The sequence below is a fragment of the Erpetoichthys calabaricus genome, chromosome 4 (assembly GCF_900747795.2).
Source record: "Erpetoichthys calabaricus chromosome 4, fErpCal1.3, whole genome shotgun sequence".
Taxonomy (NCBI): Eukaryota; Metazoa; Chordata; class Cladistia; order Polypteriformes; family Polypteridae; genus Erpetoichthys; species Erpetoichthys calabaricus.
Window position 1 is genome coordinate 331,228,778 of NC_041397.2, and position 6,000 is coordinate 331,234,777.

At 42.7% G+C, this 6,000-nt stretch overlaps 1 protein-coding gene across 1 annotated transcript in view; it reads right to left on the reverse strand.

Annotated features, from left to right (window-relative positions):
- The window catches only part of LOC114642939 (complement factor B-like), a 30,042-nt gene extending 25,193 nt beyond the window's left edge, over nucleotides 1-4,849 (reverse strand). The window contains exons 1-2 of the mRNA XM_051926037.1: nucleotides 4,701-4,849; nucleotides 4,226-4,302 (exon numbers count right to left, since the gene is read on the reverse strand). The gene's annotated coding sequence lies outside the window, so the exon portion shown is untranslated. The remainder of the gene's footprint in view (nucleotides 1-4,225; nucleotides 4,303-4,700) is intronic.
- Nucleotides 4,850-6,000: the final 1,151 nt, after the last annotated feature.

Genomic DNA, 6,000 nt, shown 5'->3' on the forward strand with positions numbered 1-6,000 from the left:
CCGGGGTGGTGGTCCCCCTCTTTAAGAAAGGGGACCGGAGGGTGTGTTCCAACTACAGAGGGATCACACTCCTCAGCCTCCCTGGAAAAGTCTATTCAGGGGTCCTGGAGAGGAGGGTCCGTCGGATAGTCGAGCCTCGGATTCAGGAGAAACAGTGTGGTTTTCGTCCTGGTCGCGGAACAGTGGACCAGCTCTATACTCTTAGCAGGGTCCTGGAGGGTGCATGGGAGTTTGCCCAACCAGTCTACATGTGTTTTGTGGACTTGGAAAAGGCATTCGACTGTGTCCCTCGGGGAATCCTGTGGGGGGTACTCCAAGAGTATGGGGTACCGGACCCCCTGATAAGGGCTGTTCAGTCCCTGTACGATCGGTGCCAGAGCTTGGTCCGCATTGGCGGCAGTAAGTCGAACCCGTTTCCAGTGAGAGTTGGACTCCGCCAGGGCTGCCCTTTGTCATCGATTCTGTTCATAACTTTTATGGACAGAATTTCTAGGCGCAGCCAGGGCGTTGAGGGGGTCCGGTTTGGTGGGCTCAGGATTGGGTCACTGCTTTTTGCAGATGATGTTTTCCTGTTTGCTTCATCAGGCCGTGATCTTCAGCTCTCTCTGGATCGGTTCGCAGCCGAGTGTGAAGCGGCTCGGATGAGAATCAGCACCTCCAAATCCGAGACCATGGTCCTCAGCCGGAAAAGGGTGGAGTGCCCTCTCAGGGTTGATAGCGAGATCCTGCCTCAAGTGGAGGAGTTCAAGTATCTCGGGGTCTTCTTCATGAGTGAGGGAAGAATGGAGCGTGAGATCGACAGGCGGATCGGTTCGGCTTCCGCAGTAATGCGGGCTCTGCATCGGTCTGTCGTGGTGAAAAAGGAGCTGAGCCGCAAGGCAAAGCTCTCAATTTACCAGTCGATCTATGTTCCTACCCTCACCTATGGTCATGAGCTATGGGTTGTGACCGAAAGAACGAGATCGCGAATACAAGCGGCTGAAATGAGTTTCCTCCGCAGGGTGTCTGAGCTTTCCCTTAAAGAGGGTGAGAAGCTCAGTCATCCGGGAGGGGCTCAGAGTAGAGCCGCTGCTCCTCCGCATCGAGAGGAGTCAGATGACGTGGCTTGGGCATCTGATCAGGATGACTCCTGGACGCCTCCCTGGTGAGGTGTTCCAGGCACGTCCAACCGGGAGGAGGCCCCGGGGAAGACCCAGGACACGCTGGAGGGACTATGTCTCTCGACTGGCCTGGGAATGCCTCGGGATTCTCCCGGAAGAGCTAGAAGAAGTGGCCGGGGAGAGGGAAGTCTGGGCATCTCTGCTCAAGCTGCTGCCCCCGCGACCCGACCTCGGATAAGCGGGAGACAATGGATGGATGGATGGATGGAATAAAGAACTTTCTTTTGAATTGAACAGTTCAATGAGAGGTTGATGGTTTTCCTCCCACTTACAGGGTGTTTTGGTGCATTTAAACATTTTGAACTTTTAAAAGCCGGAGCTCCATTTTGGGCCTGTGCAGGCCTTGAAGCCTGCCTTTTGGGTTTGGAGAAAGGCTTCCTGGGGTGAGGCCTGTTTCTGAGACTCCAACTATGACCTGTGTTATTTTAGAGGCCAGGGGTGGATTTTCCGTACGTCGCTTAAATCATCCGAGATCAGACGCCTCATCTTGGATGAGTTAATGCCGGTGAAACTCATCCGGGATAGGTCGGTTTTTCAAACTCAGCCATATAGTAGATTAGTCTAGCTGGATCTAATCATACGAGATGAATGCGTGTGCCCGCGCTGATTGAAAAGCCCATATATATTGAGTCTAGAAAACATGATCAGCAAGTCTTTGATAGGCTGCAACAAAATGACAAAAGAACGGGCGCATTTTTTTTTTCACACAAGCGGAGCAGGATCTTTCATTTGAAGGACATGAAGAATTTCAGTGTGCATTGTACTTACTGAAAGCAGCGTTTCATTTCCTGTGTGTCAGATTAATTATTATTTAATATGTCATAATTCCAGATCAAATGTGAGACAGACAGACAGACAGACAGACAGACAGACAGACAGACAGACAGATAGATAGATAGATAGATAGATAGATAGATAGATAGATAGATAGATAGATAGATAGATAGATAGATAGATAGATAGATAGATAGATACTTTATTAATCCCAAGGGGAAATTCACAGCACAAGGAGAACATGGGAACAGGTTCAAGTGAAGTACAAGAATATACTTCAAACTGGTAAATATTGGTATATAACTATTTAAAGAACTGTTGACATAAAGAATTATATATAATATAAAAAACATTAATTTTAAAGCTAATAAGAAGGCAGACAAGCAAAAAACAGGTGGAGGTCCACACGGTCCAGACCTAACCCCTGCAGAAGAGTTGGCTCTCCAGCAAAATGCCCATCGCCCTGTTTGAGGGCATTCCAGGGGGAAGCTCCTCCTCAGAACCAGTGGCAGGATGCAATGGTCACTTCATTTCAGGTAAAGGATGGTCATTGCATATTTGTCCTCCATGTGTTCCATAGGTATGTTCCATATAGCCCTCTTTTTTGTTGGGTCAGTTGCAGGGAATGTCATATCCCTACAACCTGTGTCTGACCAACGAGATATTGACGATGGTCAAATATTTGATGAAGACACAGTGTCTGATTATTCGTCAGGAGGAGAGGTACATTTTCTAAATAATGTTTGATCAAACTCCACTCTGATCAGTCCCATGTGCCCCAATCACATTTGGAAATCCCGGTAATGAGAATGTTAGGCTGATTGAGATTCTTTATGGAACTGTGGGTGTTTTTGCCTGTGTATTCCCTACCTGCAATGGCATGAGACGCCTCTTTTATTGTCTGCACACGCAGGTGTCCAGGAAACACTATGAAAACCCGAAGGAAATATTTCAGAGCCAAACTGCACTTTAGTTAGATTTTCCACATCGCCTACAATATATAAAAAAAGTGCTGCTTGTAAAAAACCTCAAAGCAATGCCTACTGTCTGTGTGGTTGTGAGAGCCCGACTTCGCCGAGTTTGACTTCGACTATAAGGTGCTAATAAATTTTTGAAGTACAATATTCCTCCTCGGCTAAAGCAGTATCTTTCGAAAAGAATTTCTGCCTGGAGCAATAAAGGACCTTGCCGATCGCGCAAACCCCTCTCTATATGAAATTCTCTTCTTATAATTTGCGTATCGTATTGGTCGCTCTTTCATGAACGGTGAAGCCATGACTGAATGAATTCCATGCACGGACACTGATCACGTGTGTAAACTAATCCTTGTTTACGTAGAACAAACCTGCTTCAGCAGGTCTGAGGATTAGGATGTGCTGCTAGCTAGCTAGCTAGCTAGCTAGATAGCTAGCTAGCTAGATAGCTAGATAGCTAGATAGCTAGATAGATAGATAGATAGATAGATAGATAGATAGATAGATAGATAGATAGATAGATAGATAGATAGATAGATAGATAGATAGATAGATAGATAGATAGATAGATACTTTATTAATCCCAATGGGAAATTCACAATGACAACATTTCCAGCAAGAGTTTCGAAAAACCGACAGATCAGGATCAGGCCAAATCGTCAACAATTACATCCAGCTAAGCGAGTAATCTACGTATGAAAAATACCCCCCAGGTCACCATTTTAGTCATTATTGTGCTACAGTCCCATTTGTGTGAACTGTTTTACTTTGGATGTTTACTAAAGCGTTTAAAAATGAAGATATTTTGTCTGTGGGATCATTTCAATGTGTCAAGTTATTGCTGAATCCCATGAAGCAAACTATAGGTGCAGAACTGTGGTAATTTTGAATAAACGCTGCTACAATTTTTCATCAGAGGAATTATGTTAGACTTTCTTCTGGTTATATGAAACTGGAGTATCTGCAAGAAGTGCTAATGACAGTGAAAGATCGAATGCCAGTGTTGGAAGTCACCCACAACTGAAAATTTGAAAATCTAATTACATATTTGACTCATAAATGACTAAACCAAGAACAGCATTACCCCCTTGCTTGCTTTCTCTCAGATCCTCACCCCAAGTCCTACTGAGTCTGAGAGAATCTGCTCACCATAGTTAGTCTTTGACATTATGAAGTGAAATTAATCGTGTTTTTGTTAATTATTTGCTCAATCATCCATCCATTTCTCCATCTTTTTACTAATCATATTAATTTAAAAATGTTTTTGTAATAATAGCAAAAATTAGACAAGAATATTCCAAATAAAAACTTGAATACTTTGATCTTTGCAGGTCGCTTCAGGTTTCAGTCGCAGTGCCCTCCTCGACGCATCAGTACAGGGAATGCAAATAGGACTGGAAAAAAACAATCACATTGTTTAGGAAAACATCATTCAAATTAAAGTTTAACGTCTTAAGACATTCAGGCACGCTGAGCCTCAATTGGTCTCTATAGGAATTTTAATCAATTACATTAAAATGAGTTACGATTAAATTAATTGGATTAAGTTTATTCACTTATCTACTTCTCTCCCACTCTCACTTTGCTTCTCTCCCCTACTTAACTAACTTGTCATTCATTCACATACAATTAACACAATCTCCACTGTTAAGTATACCATGTTTGTTCTAATAAATAAGGGAAAGAAAATATTAGTCTGTTGTCTTTGAATAATCTGAACTAAAGAACATAATAACTCAACTTGAATACGTTTTATAGTCTGTTGCAACACACCATTAAATATCTTGCTTACCGGGCTTTTGGTGAAATCTTTATTTTGTTGATAGCATCGTTCAGTTCAATAACAGCGATGTCGTAGTCATAAAACTCATCAATGCCACGATTTTTCTTTGAGTAAATGCTGAAATTCGGATGTAGATGGATTGCTTTCACCTTTTTGTCTACAGGGCAAAACAATAAAAAATTTGAAACAAGTGTCCAAGTCTTTCTTAATACAGGTCTTTTCTCTAATTGTTTATATTCATATGCTGATTTTAGAAAAATCACAAAAATGTTCACATTCTTTTCACAGATCTCTGTTAACATTGTATTAAATCTGACTGTTAGGTAATGTTTGGAAGCTACACGTAAGCATATGAAGGTCTGTCAAGTAGAGGACCAATTCATGGTATAATTTCCACTTAAAGGTGTAGAACTTCATGGGCATTGGAAGATCTCCCATTGATTGTGTGGTGCAAGTTGGAGATGTGCAGAGTTCTTTTCATTTCAAGAAAAAATATTTATATGGAATTTTTGAGACGTTATTGCTCTATGACTGCGGTGGGTTGCCACCCTGCCCGGGATTGGTTCCTGCCTTGTGCCCTGTGTTGGATGGAATTGGCTCCAGCAGACCCCCGTGACCCTGTGTTTGGATTCAGCGGGTTGGAAAATGGATGGATGGATGGATTGCTCTATGATACAGTGTATTTAATTGAATCTCGAGGCCCCTACAAAGCTTTTAAAGAAAAGCCTGCACAGATCTTTGAAGAACCTTTATGACAGTTTGTTGGTGTGGGAACATAATATTTAATTAAATGTAATGAACATTTTTGGAGGTGAATGCTTAACTTTAAGAAAGCGACTCCTTTGGCAGATGTGCTAAAGGTTACTCATTCAAATGGTGTGTCTTACTGTCTTTAAATCTCTGACATCTGCACAGCATGCCCTGGCCTGCGTTTCCTCCTGACCTTCACCTTGTTGATGCCGTGGATCTCAACATCTGCCCATACAACTTGTCAGGCCCTTCTGAAGATTCAGAGGTTCATGAGCTCCATGCACCAGAGGTGTCTAGCAGTGGTGCCCTTAAGAGGTGAAGGACTGCAAGACCACTGGTTTTTGATGTTCATGGCTGGTCTTGCTCTACTGCTTGTTTTGTTGAAGTACTGTTTTGTTTTCTTGTTATTCTCATTTATTAATTGTTATTTCAGGAATGAAGGTTGAAATTTCAGTTCAACAACAGTATTGTGCTCTTTTTTTCAATCAGTACGAATGTATTGTCACCTACATGCACATTGGGGACAACATAAAGGCTCTGAGGGTGGTAATCTCTTCCT